We start from the raw sequence: 25,064 nt of genomic DNA on the forward strand, positions 1-25,064 counted from the left end.
ATATAATTTCATACATAATTTTTCTTCCTCTAAAACTCTGTTCCAATCGTATCTTACTTGTATGCTTCTGCACCTAATGTGTCTTGTACCAGCTTCACAATCAGCCATGACTCGGCAGTGTTAGGTTTATGGTTGGACTCAATGATCTTAAAGGTCTTTTCCAACCTAAATGATTCTGTGATTCTATGATATTGCTTTCACAGCTTTCTAATAACCATGGAAAATGATCTTGGTAACAGTAGCATATGTTAATCTTAGGGGGACCATACTTGGTGTTAGTCCTATTCTGATATAATACCACTGCTGACTGCTTGCTGTATCCCTCCCAACAGCCAGTTTTATCATGCACCTTTTTTATACTGTTGACAAGCAATGCTCCTTCAGTGTGTGTCTAAGCTATCAGTGTGCTGCTGTGTTCATAGCATCCCTAAAATCAAGATAAACTGCATGCTGCATTTCCTATGTCCTCCATATCTTTCACCGAAAAAGCCTCTCAAGCTGGTTTGGCAGAGACTCAAATCCAGGACATAGACCCCTTGATCTCTAAGGCCAGTGGGCTACATTTGAGGCCTAAGACATATCACTGAGACTGGTGACATCCCTCAGAGGAAGAACTTGGCACTAGAATTTTATTTTTCACACCTGGAATTAGAATTTGGTTTGGCACAAGTGGACGTTTTTTTCCACATCCAACACACATAAAGCAGAGAAGAGTGCTAAGAGGCAAAACAAAGAGGTTCCTGCGAAGAGTCACTCTGCCACACTGTAGCAACAGCAGAGATGTCTCTCTGCCAGCCCCAGGCATTGCTGCAGAGCGGCCCATGTGTCAAACCAGCCCTGGAGAGCAGGCATCCACATTTACACCAAGACAAGTGGCATGCTGAAGGGACAACTCGCAGCACCTGGGGGGATGTGCTGGTATCACAAAGACAGCACACAGGGAAGCATGCAGTGCTACTGTCTCACATGAACTACAGTAGCCTCAATCAGCTGATGGCATCTCCGATCAACAGAGAGGCTATCTTTAACCTTTCCTCCTTTGGGATCATGTATTAACCACGTGAGTGTGACCCTCAGCATCCCAAGCAGGAAAACACGTCTGCAGTTGTCACTTGCCTGACTACTTGTTTCTCCATCAGTTTCACAGGGATTCTTCATGTGACATCAGAAAAAGCAGTTCCTTTCTCCTATTGCCAGTTATCCCATCTGCAGCAAGAACATCAATAATTCCTGATCTCACATCAGTGTGCATGATTTACCTTCAGCTCTTCTCAAACTATTGCCAGTTTCTAGTCTAATAATTGTCTCTAGATATTTTACAGACAGCAGAAAAGAGAGCAGAAAAGTTTCAAACCCATGAAGAATATTAAGACAGAAGGCAAGACTTAAACCCCAGAGGAAAAGGACCTACCAGAAACCGCCTGTGCAGGAATAACCAAAGCCTGAAACTCTTATGAGGAGTAATGCTTTACTCTTTAAACTATTCATAGTAGCTATCAGGACTACTCACTGAATTAAATGCCCGTCATTGTAAACATATTTAGCTGGGTCCAAGGAGAACAAACCCAGGATCATTTGATCGGCTTCATGAAAGGACTGTGCTGAGTTCCTTTTGTAGCAGAGGCAATGGGGATGAATGGCTGCCCTGTCCACTGTGACTGCTTCTGGAGGGAGCATCATTCCTCATCTCCATGGCCCAGCCCCAGGGATGCATGGGGAAGCTGGGCAGGAGCTGTCTCCTGCTAGCTGTAATGGATGTGAGGGCTGTGTCACTGTCTGCTGTGGCAAACGAAGCAGAGGAAGAAAAATTATCCCAAGGATAAAGCCAGTCAGCCTGCAGAAGTGTTGGCCTCACTAAGCTGAAACAAGACCAGGAAAGGCACCTTGTGTGATCAGGTCTGTGAGGACTTGTTGCCACGCTCTGTGCCCTCAGGGATTCCTTTGTTAGTCAGGTCTCTGCCATCAGTGTGCCACACTACAGCACTCGGGCATGGACTGGCTTGCCGTGATTGCCTGTGCCTGAGCTGCACAGAGGACTTCTGCCACCACTGAGGACAGCCCTTGGCTGCCAGCAGGTTCTCCTGCACCAATGAGTCACGCAAGAGTCACTTGTCCCTGCACCAGGAACAGCCAGTCTTCTCCCAGGGAATACAGCAACCTTCCTGGCTGACATAATGAGTCTAACCAAAAAGGACAGGTGAGACACCAGTGTGCATTTGTTCCCAGCAAAACCTCTCGGGTATTAAACCATCAGCACCTAGCAACAGTTTGGAGACAGGTTTAAATTAGATGTTTCTCCCTCCGCCGTTGATTTTATTTTCCTTTTTGGCTCTGATAGGAAGTTCTCAGTGGCCAAATTGTAGCGAAGTGTTAGGGGAAGATGAGAGGCAGCTGTTGTCAACTCTGAGGACTTCTGCTAACACATAAAAGTGCTCACAGCATGCAACATTAATAATGCCCTCTAGGAAGTTGCAGGGGAACAGTGATCTCCAGAATAACAAACAGATCAGCCCAAGCTTTTTGCTGGTCTCCCTCAAATGGATTTGTAAAACCTCAGATCACTCTTTGTGAACTTTCCTGCTGAAATACACATTTGCACAGGTCAGGCTTCACAAAATAAAACCCTTCCTCTTTCTCTGTTTGATGATGAATTCACTGGGATGGGCCAAAAATGTCTCTGTCGTGCTTGAAGGAACTTCTGATCGATTCTGGAGTGACTGGACCAGGAAGGCATGGCTTAGAGGCAACCAGTCCAGATGAGAACATAAAGCCTCATGTTCTGCTTTCAGTAGAACTCCCCAAAATTACCCTTTAAAGATAGACCTGTTCTAAACTGACTGCAGAGAGAGGTCAGATGGGCACATTTAGGGACATTCATTCCCCCTATATTTAGGGAACAATGGTGAGATATTCAGAATGAATCTGTTTTCCTTTTGCGTTGGCTCCTTTCTGACAGACATTTAATATGTGCCCTCATTCACACTCCAGCAGGCCTGCTTTGATTACAGGTACCTGGTATCTTTCTAACAAGAAGAAATACAGATGAAGAGTTCATCCTGGCTTCCCCTCTACTTAGTGTCTAAAACTGAAGAGAATACCAAAGAAAACAGAATTTAGCAATTGCTTCAGAGGAGCTGAGAAGAGGCCATTCTTGTGCAACCAAAGGTGGTGTAAAACCCAACAATCTGAGCATCTGAAAAAAGACAAGCGACGTGAGCAGCAGAACCCCACTAACATGATTTTCCTCAGATGAAGCGTTTAAGACTACGGTAAGGTCAAGAAGCCTGTGTAGGACCTTCACAGTGTCCTTCATCAGGCCAGTAGCGCTTCAGTTTTCTTCAGCCCTCACTTGGCAACTCTTAATAGACCAAAAATTGTAAAAATAAATGTTCTGATCCTTTAGCAATAGACAGGAATCGCTGCTATGATACACAGCAGAATGGGCCAAGATACCCTTTTGCACCTCCTCATCCACACAAAGGGCTACAACACCAGTAGCTGTGTTGCACATCAGTGAAACTGAATAACGCTGGGTTTCCCTTCAGAGGTTGTTGCCTCATTTTCGGGTATGCAAACATGTTACTAATATTAGTTTGTTACTGGGAAGTCAGAAAGATTATAAACTTTATTTTGAAGGTAAGAAACAAGGACATCAGGAGCTCGTTTAACTTTCTGCATATGGTGATGAACCACAGGCAAGCCTGTCACTCCAGAGCTGTGAATCCACTTCTCTGCTTTAGTTAGTAGATAATACCGTGTTTCATAGATGCCCCTACCACACTCTGTGCCCCTACCACAATTCTGGAAATCAACCTGCTTTAACACAGAGACTGCAGGAGAGCTTTCTCTGTGAAGCAATCACATCGTTAGCAGCAACATTTTCAGTACAGACACACATTTTTTGCTGCAAAGCAGAGGAAAAAAAATGCTACTTATTTTGTGCTCTGCATCAAGATAAAAATAATTGCAGTTTATCTTCCACCCATCTTGAGCACACTTAATGGGAGAAATGAACCTTGCTGGAACACTCAACTTGTAATCTTTTGGTATAACAGCACTGAATTTCACAATATACCTGGTCTGATTAATGCTCAGCTCTGCATTTACTCCTCATCAGGCTATAAATACAACATACTTGATGATTTTACTTAAGCTACCCAAGTGTAACAGCTCACATCACAGGGTTATTCAGGGAAGCTGTTGCTCAGACCATGATATTCAGCCTTAACTAGGTTTGTATTCATTTCTGGTCCCCTGGTAACACTAACAAAACATGTGACCACTTGTTAAACCAAACACTGGGGCATCTTTTTTTTTTTTTTTTTTTAAAGAAAAAAGTTAAATTTTTGTTTTAACTTGTACTGTCTACTGATAAAGGAAGATGAAAAGATAAACAGTGTGCTGGATGCTTCCCCTGTCTGGTTAGTAAGCATTCACCCCACACCCATCCAACTGGAGACATAAACATGGTGAATCATGCCCAGTTTATGAAAATGTTAAAACTGAGCCTTTGATGATGTTTCTTCATATTTTTCCCTCTGGGAAAGTTCCCTAGACTCCTTTTGCAGGAAATAATGTCCTCTCTTGTGTTTCAGTATTCAAGAGAACCTGCAATGGAGTGCTGAGACCAAAAAGGGTTAAAATACTGAGAAAATTCAAGAAGTCTGCTGCCTTCTCTAGGTAGCTCTGCAAATCTAACATATATTCTGTTGAGAAAAGAAAATGCTTGTTCCCTGAATACATGGGATTCATGGTCTTTCAGACTTTTCTGAGATGAAAGAACCAATCAAGGGGCATCGTAGAGTACATTATTAATATTTAGTAACAAGTGAATTTGCCAGATTAGAAGATTTTTTCTACTGCCTACTCATCTTGGTTTGTCAGAATATGGAAACACTGCCAGCAGCTGAACCAAGACTGTGGGTAAACTAAGATCAACTACCAGACAGAAAAAATGGTCCTTTGCAGCTCCTGCTTTCAGTCACAAAGTGAGGCACTAAAGTAGTACCCAAGATCAGCTCCTGAGGGATTATATCTCAAATGTTGTCATGAAGAGAAAGCCAGGCCTAGGTGTTAGCTGCTACTCACGTGGTGAAAAAACTGAGCATTGCATGGGCTGGGAAGTGTTTTTAGCTCAGAGCCCCATCCCATGACCTGGGTAACCCACTGCCTTGGGACCATGGCAGGGGACAGGAGCTGTTTAACACAGAATGTAAAGAAAGTTGCAAATTCTAATGTAAAAGTTTTTTCTTTGCCAATTCTTTGCCAATAATTTAAGTAATGTAGTTTTAGGCAACTCCACAATTGCCTACTGAGTGCTTTTTTGAACTGTCATGCAGTAACCTTTTGATTGCAAAATCCCCACTTCTCTCATTCCCCTGGCTCTGAGAGCGTGATGAATATGTTAGCTGATCATCCCACACTGGTTTCTTTCCTTCAGACTGGAAAGGACAACTGTCACCGGATCATGGTATTGCCATGAAAGTAGCAGCTGAATGTATACAAGCATTGGACTTGCTGCAAGTACAAACTCTGAAACCCAACAATAATAAAATTTGGAACCTTAGTGAAGGGATTTGCTTTCTCAGGCCTGTCCACTCTTTACTACTTGATCAAGCTAGAATTAGGTGTTGACAGTAATTAATTCTCTCATTTGAAACCGATTTTCTTGAAAACAACAGAATCTGATTTCCAAATAATGCAGTCGAAAACTGGACACCATATTATATGGTCTCTGCTGAAAAAGTATAGACACTGCTAAGTTAAATAAAGCTTTGCAGTCATGGAGGCAAGGTAAAAAGCAATAGACAAAAGGTCTTATTTCTTGAACAGTAGGTTACACCTGTCAACTGAAAAAAACCGAGAAGAAAATATGTCTATAGCTATAGCTAAGCCCTGCATAAATGTGATAAAGATCACACGCAAGCCCGCACGCCCTCAGATCCACGCTTTTTAGGCAGGCACCTACAACAACAGATGCTGAGATTACCCATGAGGTTGCACAACCCAACGAGTGCCTAATTCCAGGTTCTGTTATCAGGCTGACACTTTCTAAAGCAAGATCCAAACTATCAGCCCTGTCCTCTGCAGCTGGAACCTACTGCTTGCTTTGCATTAGGAAATGTTTGCTTTGCATTAGGTACCAAATCCTATTCTACCTCCCAACCTCAGTGAATTCATCTCAGTTTAAGCATCATACTAGGGAGGGCAGGCTTTGTCACTCAGGCTCTTAGACCTACTTGCACCCTGCTGCACATGCACTCGGAAAATACTCTCTCACATACGGTCATGGGATCAGGATTAGCAAAATGATCATGAGGCAGAACAGCAGTTCAGAGCAGTTACCCAGGCAGAGACGGCACTCTGAAACAGATCAAAGAGTTCCCTGTAGGCTCTGTCACCCTGGTTTGGGGGCAGCAGCGGGGCTGGCCTGCCACGTTTGTCTTGTCATCCCTGTAGGCGTCCCTTCCACCCACCATTAATCTCCCGTGCTGCTCTTGAGCTTTGCCAAGCTATAAATGAGACCTACCTCAGGTGGAGGTAACCCAGGCCAAAATAGATTTCTCCAAGAAGGCTTTGCCCTAAGTGCTTCAGTGATTAAATACCTATAAATAGCTCAAAGTGATGAGACAAAGATAAGCAATGACCTCTCCTCAGGAAACATCATCCCACTAACTTGATTCTCATCTGCTGCCTATTAGGCCTGGTAATGGGGTTGGGCATATGGTCATTTTAAACTTATTATGTGATGTAGTCCACCTCTTTGGGACACCACAGCACGTGTAGAGAAGATAAGAGTCATCCCTTTAGAATTCCACACGCATAGGACAGTCTCGGCAGCACCACTAGCAATGTAGCAAACTGCTTGTCACCTCATTTTCTTAAAAAGAAAATAAAGCCATTGCCCATGAGGTGTCCTTTGAAGTGTGGGACTCCAGGCTTTTGGCCAACATCCCTTTCCTGGCCAACTGCTTTGTGCATGACTGCAGTAGCACGCTGCAGTCCCACGGGACCTGGTTATTACTCCTGAGTAAACTTTCCCCCTTCAACATGAGAAAACAGATTCACAATGATAGAAGGCTGGGGTTCTGCATAAGGCTTATAAAATTATTTTTTATCTTTTCTTTTTTTTCTTTCAGGCAAACACCAAATAAAAGAATCATGTTAACCCATGATTATAAAACATGCCTTTGATGGCTTGTGTGTTTGCCTTGTAGTACCTCCAAGTCAAATATTGTTTAAATCCCCATCAGCTCGCCAAGATAGATGGAAGAAACAGGATTCAGGAGGCTGGCAGTGTGCTAACTGTATCCGCTGCAAAATAAGCAGCTACCACAGCACCAGGACTGATGCACACAGATGAAAGGAGCTGTCAGGAGATGCAGCCTCTTCATCCCACAGGTTTCTTTTAGGCCAGCAGCCTGGCCAACGCAGCCCCTTTGGTCTCTGACTGTGGGGCCACCTGCAGCCTGTTTGACTGAGGCAAGAGGGTTCTTAAAATCCCTTGGTTTATGCAGACAGTTATTTCACTGTACGCACATTAAAAGCTTTAGCTGTCTGCCTGCTTATTCAAAGCTTCAGTTTAAAATTAAAAATGAAATTATGTGTGCTTGCAGAGGGGAGAGAGGGAGAGAAACAGCCACCTGCAGCCACCTGCCCCAGTGCCCAGCTTCAGGGTATCTCTGGCTGCCCTGTAGCAGGAGGGAAGGAGGGATGGACCTCTGGGCACTACAGAGAAGCTACATAAGGGAGCAGAAGAGAGGAGTTTAATTACTGGTTGTTGCTGGCAGAAAGATTTTGAAAGTGGCAGCATCATATTTATGACTTGAGAGGACTAATTGATCCTACATTTGTAATGACTTCTTCTGGATGTATTTGCTGTGCTAGGTTTAAAAAATAGTTAGCCCTGGAATTCCTTCCTTACCTCCTCTGATGTAGGCAGGCAGCCTGGGAGAGATGGCAGCTCGTTTTACTCCTGGCTCTTGCACTCCTGTTTTTTTGTGAAAGCCATGACTATTCATGTACAAGTTAAATGATGCTGGCATTACACTGAAGTGGTACCACAGTAAATCAGAGACATTTTCAAACTACTCAAATTTTAAGGGGACAGAAAGAGTGGATTTAATTAAATACAAAAAATGAATAATAGATGAAAAGCAAAACCCAAAGAATCTAAAGTAAAAAAAATACCACATATTTATTCCCATTTCAATCCAGACCTCTGGCTTGCAGTCCAGACACCTTGCTGCTTACAGACAGCAACAGAAGGTAAAAGTTATAAAAGGTGTAATGTAAAGTAAAAGTCAAATATAATTTAAAGTTGTTTAACACCAGCTTAACTAGCTCTGAACCTAGAACTGCAGAAGCTAGTGCTCGGGACTAGATAGGTGTACCTATCACAAACATGGGACTGTTACACAGACAAACCCCAGTATTCCCATAGTGCCACCCACTCACAGGCAACAAACGTTTAGAGAAGCCCTCTGCTCTCTTGCTTCAATTTACCACAAACTGCAGAATCCTTCGTAACCTGGTACAAGAAGCTTTGGAATGCAATTTTAAAAATCAAAAATAAGCCAACGACAAAACCCTGCATCTCTGGTGCAATGGAAGAGAGCAGCAGGGGCTGAGGATTTCCCCATTATTCTAGAGCCACAAACCACACAGGATCTATGAAGGAAAAAACTGTGTTTGTTGACCTTTTCTTTATATATGCCCACCTATGAAATAAAACCTTTACATAATAAGTTTATTAATTGTATATTATACTGTGATAAATGTTGATATGTAACACCATGTATATTATATATATCTACAATATATTTTATCTGCTCCTGAGTCCAGCATCCTGGAGGACTGCAACATGCACTTTGGACTGCATATACAACACAGGACCATACCCCATACGAAAGTACCTTTTTTGTATATACTGGAAGAACAAAGCACACTCACTACTGAACAAAACACGGCAATACACCTTAGGCTGTAGGTGAAAGTGGGAATCATGAAGTAAAACTTCAGTGAATTCATTAGATGAGCAAATGTAACATGCAAGGTAGGATTTCACTAGGAATCATTATTCTGATGAACACAAGAAGAAATGTATGATTCACAATGATATTTATTTAGTTTAAAAAGACCTATGACAAACAGAAGAAAAGCTAAAACGCTTCAGTAGTTTGTTATAAAAGCATAAGTGAAGCAAATCCTGTAAAATGGTTTGTATGTGTGCATGTAATCTCAAATACATACATGCACTTCGTCACCCAGGTGTTCTGAACATCATGTGCTACTCTGGAATCAGAAATGTACAGTACATTCAGAGAGGATATCATAAGAAAGCTGTACAAGGTAAATAAATACTGAGATTTTTATGAGTGAACTTTTGTGAACTAATATAATATGGGAGCATGAGAGGAAGTCATAAAAGGAGGGCAAAAGCCAAAGAACAGATGAGGATGAGAAAATTATATGAGGTATGCAGCAGAGAAAGAAATTTAAAACAACCATGCCTTTTATTTGACATGTATTCAGAAGAAAATCCATTAAAGCCATGAATCTATTTTAGGATTCAGGAAACTAAAGCTTTGCTCTTGCATTATAGTTATTCCCACTACCTGTCTCTGGAGTACAGCCTCATTAAGTTCTACTGAAATTATATTATTCTGGCATTCCAGGTATGCTTTGGAAATTCTTGGCTACAGTGTAGTATAGCTGAAACTGATTTATTTGTATGCAACACTGTAACTACTTTGCAGCCAGTACTCTGAGTTTGCACACAGCCTCTGCCTGTAAAGATCATAAACAGAGTAAAAGGATGACTGTGAGAACAGTGTCTGCAGGTAGGGCCTTGGAAAGCACTCCACAGGCACAGCTTCAGGCGAGCAAAACTAGGAGTGCAAATGAATAGAATATTACAGTTAGTTTCAAATTAAACCAGGCTAATACTGAAGAACAAAAAGTCAGATTCCCCAGTAAAAATACTCACAGGCCGCCTCTACTGGTCAAGCAGGTGTTCAAGTACAATAAAAACTATTATAATATGACAGAATATAAAGAAGGGCAGGACTCCAAAAAGTCATTTTTATCCAGAGACTGAACTAAACCACTTCTGATGTGTCCCAGCTGTTCGCAGAGCCTCCAGAGATGTCTTTCTTGGTTATTAGCTAACCTGTCTGCACTACCCCAGCACTTAACCATATACCACAACCTTCCATAGGTGGACAAGGAAGCTTGTGCAATGTCACGCAACAGGTCTGGCAGCTACGCTGTCACCTGCAGCGGTAGGCTTCCTGGTGTTGAGCTGAACAGACGCATGTCAAAACTGTACAAGACTGCTCTATCTACTTGGAAAAAGTGGAAATCCCCCAGTGTTGGCAACCTTAACATTACATGAACATTATTGCATGTAAAGAACTCAGGAGCAATGATTGTTACCAATGGTGCTATTATATTTTTAAGTAATTTTCCTGTGCCCAGTATGAATTATACCTGGGTCTGAACTGATCAACTTCTAGCAAGTTTTTTAAAGATGGCTGTATCATCAAGATAATTAAAACAATGTAGGTTCCTGTTCAATATAAAATTTCAGGTCATTATAAAGCTGTATGGCATAATCACAAACTGAATCTCTGGGTAAAGCATTACTGTGCTATCACAATGTGTTAATAGCCTGTTTATTAAAGCAACAGGACTATAATTTATGCCACCTTTAACCAACCAATTTTGAAAAGGAAGGCTTCTGGAAAATAATTTTTGATATTTTCAAAATCTGGCAGTCATGCAGACTCCTTTGAAAATCAATCATGTCAGCAAGAATAGCAAGGTAAATTACAGAGATCAATGCTTTTAAGTGCCGAAATGGATGCATCCCATATTCTTAACCTCTCCAATAATAACAGCAATAATAGGCCCTTTGGTTGTTTTTGCAGCTTGCGAGCAGAGCTGCGCAGTACCGCTGGCCCCAGCACAAACACGCTTCAGCAGCCACCAGCTCTGATGCTGCTTCCTTCCACAGTGCCTACCAGCTGCTCCGAGTCACAGAGAGCATGTATCCATCTCCAGTTTCCTCTCGGCAACACTGAAAAGCATGGACGTAGTTTACGGAGAGGTGTGCCAAAGACAACTCTTGTGCTACCAGACTCTTGCCATTTCTGAAAGCTCCTCCGCTCAGCCGCTGTACTGCAAAAGTTGCAGCCAGACATCTCACTATGCCTCTGGGTACCAGTAGGAGAAATATCTTCAGCCTGGCCTTCTGTGACCTTCTTTTTTTCATCTTTTTTTTGTGGGTGGAAGGCCTATCTTCCAGTATGTGGCAGGGTGGGGAGGACCTGACCTGTGGCTTTATTTCTTCTGGAGAAATCTCATGGGGACGTGGGTACCCCAGAGACCTACTGGTGTACTCCAAGTTCAAGTGTTTTTCTAAGTCTCACCTGCCAAGTACCTGCCAATAAACAGGTGTAGATCCAGGTAAAAGCCACTCTGAGCTGTGGCTCCTGGCACTCACCATTCAGTTTGTCAGCATTTTTCTGGGCATGTATGTACAGACTTTTTAAAATGAAATAAATGGGAAATACAGGAACCCGAGCAGTGAGTGGCTATAAACAGATTGCTACCTCTCACCTCCATTTGGCAAAGAGAAAGTGTGAGGAAAAAGATCAGAGAACAAATTTCTATTTCAGGCCATAAAACAATAAGGATAGCATTTCCAAACTCAATGACTGTTCAAGAAGAAGCTGTGAGGAGGACAGAGATGTGGCAACAAGCAGAGGCAAAGCAATGTCCTCTGCAAGGAAGGGCGGGGGGAGGGGGGGGGTACATAAACAGAGGGTGCTGGGCTACGCCACCCTGAGCTGCTGGAATTGGCAGTTGTAGTATTGGGCAGGACTAAATGTCAGCATGGCATAGGAACAATATCATAGTGTGGCTAACCCTCTTAAAAATCAAGCTCATGGGCAATCTCTAGCAAGCCACTAGTTTTAGTCTTGCTCAGTAGTACTCAAGGCAACAGCTCTTTCTTTTTATTTTCCCCAACAAAAGCTGAGCTGAGGAGGGTCTGGCAAGTTACGAATGTAATGACCTATTCTAAGTGTTCCTGCCACAATTACTGCCCAAGTGGCTAAATCTTGGGTAAATTACCATGATACTGCAAACATGACCTTGCAGTAACCCCCAGCCCTTCAACTCCCTGTGGGCTTAGGAGGTCATCCAGGCCACCCACAGTCGGAGCCAGTGACCCTGATCCGCCATGGCACTGGGACAGCTCTGCAGCGATGCCCAGCTGCCCAGTGGCTGGCCTGGGTGCCCCAGGGGGCTGCTGGTGGCATGGCTCAGCAGCGGGCAGCCTGCCTATGCCCTGGCTGCTCTCGGGGCAGCGCCAGGCGCCTGGCACCTTGCCCTGCACAGACCTGATGCTGGCTGCTCCAGGTGAACCCCCAAACTGCACGGTGAAAAAAGTCACGCAGAGCAAGCTTGCGGCCCCACAGTACTTACAACCAGTTAATAGCAACTGACAAATACCAGTTTTGGTTGTTTTGGGAGTTGTTGGGGTTTTTTTTGATAATTCATTGCAAATGTTAAAAAGGAAGCTGTTTACAGCGTATGGCAGGTCCTGTATTACCCTGCATAAGTTTGGCTCAGTGAGGACTGTAAGCTTGGATTTTTTTACAAATTATTTTCAGTCTCATGCTTTTTCTCCTGGTCTTACCACTGTGACAGCAATCCACATCACTGCTGTGGGCTGCTTTTTAGGAAGTGGGCACATGCTGACACACTGGGGAAACAAAGAGCCAAAACTCGTTTGGAGAGACTTCGCTTTATTCACCATTTAGCATCACATCATGCCATCACGGTCAGTCTTTGCACTAAGAGGATGTCGGAGAGAAGGAGAAGGCGGGCACTGAAAAGGAGACCCTGGTTTCTGCATGGAAGATTGAAAAACCTGCTTTTTGTGATTTTATTCTGATGATCCACTTTCCTGAAGGCCACAGAAATGACCGGCCGTCAGGGAGGCGGTTCAGCAGTAACACCTCCTGACGCTCCGTCCCGGCCATCTTACCTGGCGTCGGTGTGAACGCGGGGCCCGCCGCCGCCCGCCGCGGGGCCGTGGCCTCTGCCCTCCCGCCCCCTGCCGCCCGCCGCCGCGGTGCACGCCTACCGCCGGCCGGGGCCGGGGCCGGGGGCCGGGGCCGGGGGCCGGGGCCGGGGGCCGGGGCCGGGGGCCGGGGCCGGGGGCCGGGGCCGGGGGCCGGGGCCGGGGGCCGGGGCCGGGGGCCGGGGCCGGGGGCCGGGGCCGCCACAGCAGCCGCTTACGTCCTGCCCTGCTCTGCCCCCGGCCACCGCGGGCAGCCCTGCCTGAGGTCTGGGGGCTCCTAGGCCGCTGTGGGTGCCCAGCGAGGGCTGGCACCCTCCACTGCTGCCGCTTATAGGGCACGGCTGTCCCACAGTGCAGCACGAGTGTTGGTTGATTACCCCGAGTAAGCACGTAGGGAAAGGAATGAGGCAGTGGAACTGATTTCACGCATCCAGAAGGGAAATGGAGCACTACCTGTGAAGTTAAAAATAGAGTTCAAGAAATAGAAGGGGCAATTTGCTTTGCGTGCACCCTGCAGAGAGGGAAGTCGAGGTGAGGTGGGAAGCCAGGCGCATCCATGCCCAGCCTTGCTGCGGATACAGAGAGGTTCCGCAACACCTTTTGCCGCAATCTCTACAGTAATATGACGACATTAACACTTCTCAGCGGTCAAGATCAGGAAACTGTCTGGCACAGTATGACGTAATATTATTTTCCAAAATGCTCTAAAGCAAGACTAACAAGAAGGTCAGTCTCTGGGCATGGCATTCCATAACCTTCTGTGCTCTCCTCCTGAGGTTCAATTCCTGATATTCGAACGCAAACACCAGACAGAATAGAGATAAACACCTAAGAGCAGTCTGTTGCAATTTTACGTTCCAACTTTTTTTGAGGTATTTAAGGGGAATGTAGTTAAAATGTTTGCATTAACTGTTAAATATTAATTATTTAATCGGTAATAAACATATTCAGATTGTTATAGTGAACGGTCAAATGGAATTTTAGAAATAGAGATAAGGTAGAAAAAAGGCTTGGTACAGCATTCTTTCACTGTTTTCTGTCCAAAAGACAGGTCTCTCCTAAGAGTCACCATAAATGGCAATAAATACCACAGATCATACCTTAACCTCTCTACTCTAAAAATCACCATTAAAACATTAAGAATAAATAACATCTAAGTGAGAGCCTTTTTGGAAGCTTTAACCCAAGCAACTGGAAAGTTGGTATGCGAGTTATGTGAGTTAATTTGGAAATAAATTTACAAACAAACATAGCTAAATGCTGGTGTATTTATTACTGCCGCTTGCAGCAGTAGACAGCATAGCAGCTCAGTGCGGAATATCTGTCCCATCATGCTAACCCTGGGTGATGTTTGGAAGACTGGCTAGGGCTAAAGAAATTTGGTCTTTTCACTTGATTAGGACACATGTATTGAAGAACTGTTGCCTTCATGTCTAATGGCTATATATCGGTGAGGTGCACTTAGACTCAAAATAAGCAGCTGAATGAGGGTAAACAGAATATTCAGATGATTCAAATCTCGTAGTCAGACTGTATGCTCTAAAGAAGTAACAATTGGGAAGCTTTTTGCAAGGCGGAGTTACTGAAAGTGAACGTATAGCTTTGACTTAAAAGCTCTAGAGTATATTCACTCAGTGATTAACTGCATCAAGTCCATGTTGGTATACTTGGACAACATACTTCATTTTCACCCCATATTATTTTTTCTGAGATGGTGAATCAGAGATAGATCTGTAACCTGCTTGCCTAATTACCAGTTATCCGTACCCTACAACTACTGGTAAAGAATAAAACCTTGAGGCAATTGAAAAAGAAAATGCAGTAAAATATGGAAATAACTGTAGTAATTAAACGATCTTTTTTCTTAGTTTTTTGGAAAAAAAAGTCAAACACCATAGTTAATATCTTCATCTCAGAATAATGGCAATTCAGCTTTTCATAAGGACACTAAACTTGCTGACATTCCAGTTCCTTTCCATTTCTAGAACACAGAAAATATTTATGTGCTTAATTATTTTTCAACTATAAAAGGGGAACCCAGTGTTTTGAAAAAAGCTGATCAGTCAGTCTGGTTACATTCTTTGCAACAGCTGACCTTCAGCCTCCCCCTTGACTATTTCCACTTACCTCTTAAGAGCTTCATAGCCTGTGACACCCGCCCTGCCCTACTTCATCCCTGCATCTCAGGTCTAGACTGTGTCCAAAGCCCCAGGGCTGTGCCTGTCTCCCTTGCAGTGAGGTATACTCTCAATTCAAATGGATGCTGGCATAATCCAAGAGCTGAAGCATGCTGAGATTTGAAGCTCTCTTGAAGGTTCAGCTGAAGGAGCATGATTAAGCAGATCAGTGTTAAGAATGATCGCGCCAGTAACCATAAGAACAAAAAAATGGAAAATGTCCAAATAAAGACAGAGGAAAGCAGAACATGCCAGTACTAGCAGGCACATTTCTAACATCAAGGATCATAAATGTTTGTCTCCTGAGGCATGCATATTAGAAGGACTTTTCTTGGTAATACTTTTGTGGGTGGATAAGAGTTGGAAAATACCTTTTGCTGTTGAAACAACATCCTCTGAAGTGATACAGTGCTACAGAGCGTGGCTCAGCTAATAGAGGAGAATTAATCAAAACAAGCCTTATTTACTTATGGAAATAAAAGCTGTGGGTTTCTACCACCCCCACCCCCCATCCTACACCTTCCACTGACACTGCCAAGTCCTTGCACTGTTCAGTCTCATCCTTAAGTCCTGTAAGTAAACTCGAGATGAAAAGTGTGCCTTTGTTCCCTGAAGTATCAAAGGAACTGTGATGTTCCTTTCTCATGCCAATCATTATAACAATCATTAAGTCAGCACAATAGGTGCAGGGCTTTCATATCCTTAGGGTTGATGGTACATGCACAAAACATTACTGTAATTGTTACTTTTACTATTTTTTAGTCATCGTTTGTTTACACTACAGCAAGCCTATGAAAATAGCAGACATTCAGTTGGTGGTCTGTCTCAGCAATCTCGCACAAAGTCCCATGTGAGACAGGTGAGGAAGAAGCACCAGGTATTCCCCAGCAGGAAAAAAAGCCAGACCAGTCTTGGTCCTGCTTCCATGGGGTCTGTGCTACACTGGGGTCCTGTTGGCTTTGGCTGGATTAGAATCAAGCATGCAGGCATCATCTAGTATTTCTGTGAGCCAACACTGAAGCATACTTGGTACTAAATTCTGGAAAGGTACTAAATTCAAGGAAAAGACTTGGCAGATGTAGCTTTCTTTTAAATATATTTAGCTGTTGTTGTAATCAAAGAGAAAATACTGTAAAGAAGATTACCAAAACATAATGATTCATTCTCAGGTGTTTTGTGAAAGCAGGAGCAGATTTCTTCAGGGTTCTTCCCTCGTGGCAAACCAAAAAGCTTATCTCAACCAGAATGTTATTTAATCTGATTTAATTTTTATTTGTGTTTTTATTGTTGGCATGAAGGAAATTGTGGATCTGGAACCTTCAGAGTGTTCTGGAGTGTGTTAAGTTTGATTGCTTGTATCAGCACAAAGAAATCCTAATTAACCAACACAGAAGTAATAATAAAAATTATGGTATCAAATGCCTGTCCTGTTCTTTCAGCTTATTTTACAAATGGAGAAACTGTGAACCAAAGCAGCTAAAAGATGCCTATCATTGCAAAAGAAATCAACACGGATAGAAATTACCTGCTTCAGGTTCTAGTTTGAAACATGTTTCCCCTTAAACAAAAAAAAAAAATCAGCTTGTGAAAACCAAGAGGTCACAAAGTCCAAATGACTGAGCCCTAAGTTAGTAATACATACCCTCTAGTTCCCACACATACATGATTACACTTGATACATCTAACTGGTGAGATCATTACTTTAAAGTATCTGATCACATAATTTAGTTCCCAAAAGCCTGACATTGCAAATCCTCTGTTGACATTACAGAGCATCCATTCGATGTAATCCCTGAAGGATAAAAAATAATGGAAGCAGGTATTCAAATATACCTCATGAAAATCAAGCCTCTGAGGTTAAGCAAAGGTCAATAAAAATACGAGAAAAAGCAAGACAGAGCATAGGTTTGCCCAGATATACATCACTGGAAGACCTAACTAAAGTGTCTTAAAACTTTTTTTGTAGTCCTTACTAGAGGTTTGGCAAAGGCCTGAGGAATCCATCCCTGTTTTTTAAATAAACCTCAATGCCTGTTGTTACAGGAGCCCATGTGTGCGTGTGGTCATTGCCACAGATGTTTAGAAATCCAAGCAGGGTGGATGAATTGAGGAAAGTTATTTGTTCTTTATGTTCATCGTTAAGTACTACCATATTCAACTGAGGTACCTAGTAGTCTGTATGTAATTTGACCAAGTATTTTTTCACCTCCCCATGTATGCCAGACAGGACTAGCCAGAATTTTCTACTTAAAAACATTATTTCCATACTCCACTCTATTTATATTGGTTTGGTAAGTATTCATTGGCTGAGCATAACAGAACAGTGATGCCTGCCAAGCATAACCTCCTTGACTAGAAATGAAGGCAGCGCTCAACTATCACTGACTGTTGACTTGTAAATCATTTGACATGAGTCTAGAGCACTGATGGGCAAATGCTTTTCTTCACATAGTGTAAATGATCTGGCTATGGTAAAGTAATATTGATTTAGAAAATCAAGCTAATTTACCACTGTTTCTTTAAAAAAGATCACCTGTACAGGACATGCTAAACCATAAAACTGTAACACGTGACTGGCAGCTCTTTCCAGGTGGATTGCAGAACAAAAAAACCAATACAGGGCTTAATACTGCGAGCAGTGAAGCAGCAGCATAAGGCTTAGTTTGTTCTACAAGTCACCCATTTAGTCCATCATATACACTTATATTTTACCAGCTACTCACGTTGATAAATACCACAGACAACATTTCATAGGCACATTTTCAGGCCAGACAAATTTCACACACTGGATGTTACGTTCTCATAATTATCTTTCCTCATGCAATTCTGTTGATTCCCCACCCTCCCGACCCCAGTTAAAAAGCAAAACCAAACCAAACAGAAATATAATGAACACAAAACCACTTTGTCAGTGTATCTCTTATTCTGATGACCTCCCACACCTGGCCATGGAGTAGGGATGAAGCCACTAAGAAAGAGAGCATTCTTGTTGGACCTTGTTGTGTCTTCCTAAGAGAAATTGCAGCTTAGTGTTACCCAGTCCCCATATAACTTGACTTAGTGCCGACACACAGCAGCACAAAAGAAAATGCATTGAGCCTTAAATGTTTCAGAAAGGAGATAAACAAAGTGTTCACATTTTGGCTGTGGCTGACTGGAAGCAGCAGTAGGATTTAGGGCAATAGGCTTCTGATGAATGGTCACTGGTGTAATTTTTTTTTTAATATCAGATGACACCCAATGGACACATCTTGCATAAGGGATGGAGTAGAAATGAGTTGGCCCAGCATTTTTTCAGAGTTTGCATGTCTGGCTATTCTTTTGACAGCTTCAGGTGTATGCTCTATGCAAAGTAGCTAGTAATCATTCCAAGCAGGTACACAGAGAGCTATAGCTCACAGGGATGCTCACAGGCAGAGGCTGCTCTGGAGCTAGTTTTGGTACAGGTTGCAGACAGACAAAATATGGTCCTCTACCCATGCCCTTGTATAACCAAATCTTCTGCCTGGTCCCGGGAGGATACTCCTCATAAGCTACTTCACTCCACATAGGCAGGAACTTTTCCAGTCCAGCCTCTCTTGCTTCTTCCTGCGCCTTTCAAACCATATGAGACTGTCCAGAAAAATCAGGATTTGTGTTTAATTTAGCCTAACTTTTCCCATTGATTGATGGAGCAGATATGCTCTTGTATCTTCAGTATCTGAGCACAGCCTCTTAAAACATGTACTCTTAGAGTGCAATGGAAGGGTGCTGCAGTCCCTACTTTGCAGGCTGCACAGAGCAACTAAAGCTCAGGTCTCCCAGGATACGGAGAAATCTAACCCTTATCAATTTCCTTTGAGTCACAGAGGAAGTTGTTGCTAAAAGAGAGGATCCAGGACCCAGGCTAGGATCTTAATCACTGTCATCTTGCAGTTAATCCAGTTATCCTTCCTGTTTATACAGTACTTTTCCGTTGATCGCATACAGTGGAATGCAATTTTGGGAGCACAGCAGCCAATTACCAGGACATATCCATATTCATGGAGACCTATCAAGCTATTAAAATGCATTTAATGAAACTGGAGACTGACCTAGAAAAGGCTGCACTGTAATTTCCATGCACTGTCAGAGCAAATCAGTCAAGAGCAGCAGTTCAAGATCCTGGCCTAACGCAAGGGATGAGGGAGTAAACAGTTTTGCCTCTTCACTAATCAGCCACCCCTCCACAGGCAGCTGGCAATGCAAGCAGGACACCTAAGGGCAATCTGCAAAAAGATTATTTACTATTAATGAAATTCAGTAGCCTTTAAGGTAAACAAGTGCTCCTCAGATGAAGACTATGGAGCCAAGCCCCTTGCTGCCATTTGGGACTCATTAAGCAAAGAAATAATCCAGTGGAAATGGCTGCAAGAGTCTTCTCTCTCTAAGACCGATTTTGTAAGCCACACTGGTATTTTCCACAGCTTCATGTGATTTATTGCAGCATGTTGGCAGTAACCAAGGAGTTTTGATGTGGTATATGTCTGATCCAAATTCTTCTTATAGAAATAATTTTTGATCTGTCATGTCTATCTTCAAATTCAGAGGTCCTGGGGAGAATGACTTTGTTCAACACAAGTATAAATAGTGTGGAAATGAAACTCTTCCTCCCATAAACTATTTTGCAGGTTAAGATCCTCATGATTCATAGTTCTCTAGTGCCAGACCTGTTTTGGCATGCTGCTTAAGGATCACTCTTTACTAATTAGCAGTCTGTTCAATAAAAGGTACAATTTATTGGCTGACAGGTGGCATTAATTTGATGACACCATGAGACACAAAATTAAATTAGTCTCAGTGTTGCTTAAAAAAAAGAATATAGACAAATAGGCCGTGGTAGAGACAACATGCATGTGGGAGAGGTTTCCCTCAAGTTTTCTCAAGAAAAGAACCCTACAGCACTGCAGGGAGTAATCCCTGCTCTCTTTGGGCTAAATGAAATGCAAAAATAATGATGGGGGTGAAGGCTGCAATGCAGAATTTTGGTATTTTTACTGGGAGCAGTGCTTAATGGCCCAATAAAGCTGTAATAACATACAGAGACATTCATCTCCAGGCCCCTGAGACAAAAATAGTCCAGAAGCAGCCACAACAAGGTTGTTATCTGGTGAACACCCAGTAAGACAAAAGTTGGATGTGTTCCAACTACTTCCAAATGAGTGTGTAAGGCTGGTAAGTTATAAAACTATTTTCAGTTTCCATCCAGAAAGGTAAGAAGGTGAAAGAGAAGTTCAAAGATGTTACCTGTGGTCTTAGCAGACCCAGCAAGGGCTGCAGAGAAGACTGACCAGGGAAAGTGGTGAATTTGGGTTGAGAGGATATGGTAAGTATTTGTCTCAGCTCCTGCACACACAACATCATTCAAACTTTACGCTGCACAGAGGTTCAGTGCTGCTCTCTATATACAGTTTATATACAGAGTGACACGCAGCCTCAGAACAAGCACAGCTGGTGTCTGGCAAGACCATGCAACAAGTTGTACAAACAACTGCAAAACTTTTAAGAAGCTATGACAAAGAAAATACCTTCTTACAAGCCATTTATTTTGCACTTTTAACAAAAACTTAAAAACCTGCGACAGTCACACTCTGACATTAAAACCTGTAATCTCTGTTTCAGGCTGTTTTCTAGCAGGGACATTGTAGCTCCAACTCAGACTAGCCCAGAGGAAACACCATCAGCAAAATGCTTCTCCAACAACTATACCAAATTGTCCTGTAACAACTACACTGTACATCCTTTCCTTTGCATTGGTGCACAAATTAACACAAGCAGCCCAAGGAACTGGATGGATTTATTTTGTAGCTGTAAGGACTTGCCTCTCACATGAAGGAGATAATCTCCCAAGATTTACTCCTATGATGGCATATTCCAATCATTCCATGGATTTCAGGATTAGTCATATCTGAGGTACAATTTTTTTTTAGCTTTTTGAAATGTAGGAGTGAGAGCTCTCAAAATTAACTGCTTGCTGGGCCAGTTCTGAAAGATTTGAACTCAGCCAATACTTTCTTATGTTGTTGTACAACAAAAAGCAATTGCATGGCCTCTTTTCCAATTTGGAAGCATCATTAGAAAAGTGGTAGGATGGGGCAAATCAACTTTGAATTTTGCAATGCATTCTAAGGCCTTACTGAACATCCACATGGAAAATCTAGTGCTTTTTCACCAGTGGCGTATGTCACGGATAACATTTTCTATTTCTTTGTCCTTCCCAAACATAAGGGCCCCTTTGTCAGAAGGTGTTGTGTACTTTGGTTTCCTGTCAGTCCATGGAGGGCTGGCTGAAAAGGCAGGATGAAGCATTTTCCTTTCACCTCCAAGAACTTTGTGTTCACATCCTGGGTATTATCTGAAGTGATAAAAGGCCTGAGTGATTTTCTATTGACATATAATATGTTCCTTGTATCAAATCAGTGAACAAAACCCACTATAATATGACTGAGCCAACAGGCCAGCTCATTTTTGTAAAATAGCAGACAATAAACAAACCCGGTGATCCACCTAAAAGTTTGACGTAAGCTGGTAACAGACTTCTAGTTAGGCATTTCACAGTAAAACATGAGAAACCAAGCACCTTGATCCTCACCTCAACAGATTTTAAAGCAAAACAGTTTCATTGTCCCCAGCCTCAAATATGATGCAAACCTAACACACACGTCACCTCGTAAGTGAAGTTACATGGGGCAAGGGTGATGAAGAAAACAGGAAAGGATCTAAATCCCTCAAAAAAGGACTCAGAACTAATGTTTTTTAATTTTGGTTTTCTTATGAATAGGTAAGTTTTAAAATGCTGCTGAAAATGTCTGGAGATATTTAATTCCTTGTCTTCAGACAAAGAACCTGTCATTATATTGACAGACTCGATCAGGAGGGTTTCCTCCTGCAACTATTTGCATAGGCAACCATGTCAAGGAGTTACCCCACGGGAGAGGTTTGATTTTGCAAAAATGTTACATGACATTACAGTGCTATGTTCTCTTTGGATGCTTCATGTTCATGGTGATGTAATTTTCATGTTTTGAAGCCTTGTGTCTTGTTTTTCCTTCTACCTGCCTCCCTTCGGGATAGTCATCAGAAAAGGACAAAGTTCCTCTAAAGGAGTACTCTGAGTTCTCAGAAAAAGGTAGTCTAATTGTTCAGGCACTTGCACAGCCCAGCCCTGTTTATAATAACCTCAGGAGCAACATCCATGCCAGAAATAGTTTATTAGGGAAACTGGAAGTGTTTAAGCCACTCTGCAATTTGCACGAGGTCAAGGTAAACATTCCACCTGGGCAAACAGCAAGGGAGAACATGCTGTTACAAACCTTGAACAAGTGACGCCAGAGCAAAAAGCTGAACACAGGACAGAACATTGTGACAGACCCCAAGTTTTCTAAAACTAAGCATTTACAAAGAAACCCTAAATTCAAGCCAGTCAGGTCTCACTGACTGAACACAACACCTACTTCTTTACACTCCACCTTGATGCTCCAGCTTTGCTTTGCTGGTACTCGTCACATAGCACCACTGGCTCTCTCTTGCAGCAGAACCCGTGGTGCCAGGCTCGGGCCTTTTGGAGAACTGTGATCCAGGGCTGTGACAGAGAACTCCCAAGTGCATGGGGGAAGCTGAGTGCAAGGTGCAATGAAGCCAGGGGAGCAGGTCACCCTGAAGGATGTGTTCTCTGGTGTCATAGCTTTTCCCCATCTTGCCACCTTTCGCTTTAGCCTCACATCATGTTTGATGCTCTCAGAGATATCAGAACCTCAGCATTTTAGAGGGCTGGTCCATTTCATATATCCATACTATTGAAACAGCGCATTAATCCAGACCAATCCTCCGATTCTGCACAAGCACAAATTGAAAGAAATCCTCTCCAGCTATTTTCCACAAATCACATTTGCTACAAAAAGCCTATTTTCAGTCTGAAATGTGAAACGTGGGCGAGCTCATTACAAACCCTGGCTCTGATAAAAAATAAAGTTTTCAGTCGCAGTCTCTTTAGATTACGAGCAGCAATGTTGTTTTCTCATACTTTAGATCACTTAGCTTTCCCCTCTTTCTCTCTAATTTTGCTAGTGCCAATATTGCTTTGTAATGCTGTTTTGGCAGTGGTGAAATGGCATATGCTAACAAACATATTCATTCGTAATTTATTCATAAGTATTCCTACCAACTTTGTGTCTTCAGCCAAGGCAAAGAAATGGACAAACACATTCAGGCTTCAGTTTTCAAGCACTTTATTCACTGCACTTGGACTCAGCTATGCTTGACTCTTCTGAAAACATTCATGCCCTCTGTTTCTGGCAGGTGCTGCACGTTTGGATTACTGCAACAAAGCATTAGAAATGATTCAATAATATCCTCAGAAAACTGGATGACATTTCTTCACTCCATGACTTCTTCTAGTTCATCTCCACCTTTGCAGATTGCATAATAAGGAAAAAGAAAATGTACTTCTTTTAGGAACAGCTGCATCTAGTCTTAACTTCATGAGCTGGCCACTCCCACATGCATGGATTTCATACCTAGGGTCTGTAGAAAGTCCTAAAAACAAAGCCAGAAGCATTGTCAAAGACATTATTTACACATCAGCCCAACTTCTCTGCACTTAGCCTTTGCCAGCTGCGTGTGCCTCTTTTACAAGCGTGTCACATGCTTCCTGCAGCGAAAGTAAGAGACCCATGTTGGACACCAAGGCTTCAAAAGGTATGTGTGCTTTCTGTCCAAGTATTGTCTATCTAACAATGGAGCTATGCCACGGAAGCAGTAGAGCAGCCGCTTCTCTCCCCCCAGCCTTTGTAGAACAAAGCACCAGGCTCCTCAGGAGTCAACTTTGTTGTTCTGCTGTTGTATAACGAGCTGTCATCCGGCCACAGGCGCCAGTGGCCACAGCCCCCCTTACAGGAGCAAACAGTTCAAAAGCAGAGATGGGTTTATGCCGTTTAATTTGATGTGTCAAGCATCTTTATTACGAGCATTCTTGCGATGTTTGCTGTTAACACTCGGAAAAGAACATGTATCAAATCTAGCCAGGACATGGGGAGGGACAGAGGACAGATCTGGCAGCAACTCTCACTTGCTCTGACAGAACAGTAATTTTCAGGGACAGCATGCAAGCTACCAAGAAGATACTTCAGCATGCTGTAGATCTTCCCTGAATATCAGATGGGATAACAACCAACAGCATTTGCCACCGGCAATCCGGTGTTTGCCCCTTCTCCATATCCTTGGCAGTCACTTCCAAGGAGAGAAAAAAAAATATGTTTGCAGATAAACAGTTTGTGGGCAAATTAGTCAGGCCAGATGTGAGTTAAACTTAGAGTAATTATGATGGTTTTATACTCTCTTTCCAAATGACTATTTAACTCCCATTCAGACTATTGGGAACAATATGACACAACATCCCGTGCAGTAAATGCTCAGTAGAATGCCCTCTGCCAGAGAAAACATGCTGCAAATATTACTGTATTCAGTTATCTCAGCATAGGAAGAGACAATGCTCGTCAACATATTCTTCAAGGAATAGGGGAAAAAAAAGTATAATCTGGAGCCACAACCAAAACCAGTTGCTGACAGTTAGACCAAACCCTTCTGGGAACCTGTCAGTGTTTTCTTCTGCTGTGTCTACTGCACAGGCACCACGTTAATAAGTGATTCAGATACATTCCTGTGTAAATCCAAGAAAGATGACGTACTTCCTAATAATGATAGGCAGACAGACAGAATGATTTAGAAACTACTCTGTTTGTTCACATTTCTCAGAACACTTGTTCACAGCTTAAACT

Source organism: Falco peregrinus, chromosome 7, assembly GCF_023634155.1.
Source record: "Falco peregrinus isolate bFalPer1 chromosome 7, bFalPer1.pri, whole genome shotgun sequence".
In the NCBI taxonomy this organism is placed as follows: Eukaryota; Metazoa; Chordata; class Aves; order Falconiformes; family Falconidae; genus Falco; species Falco peregrinus.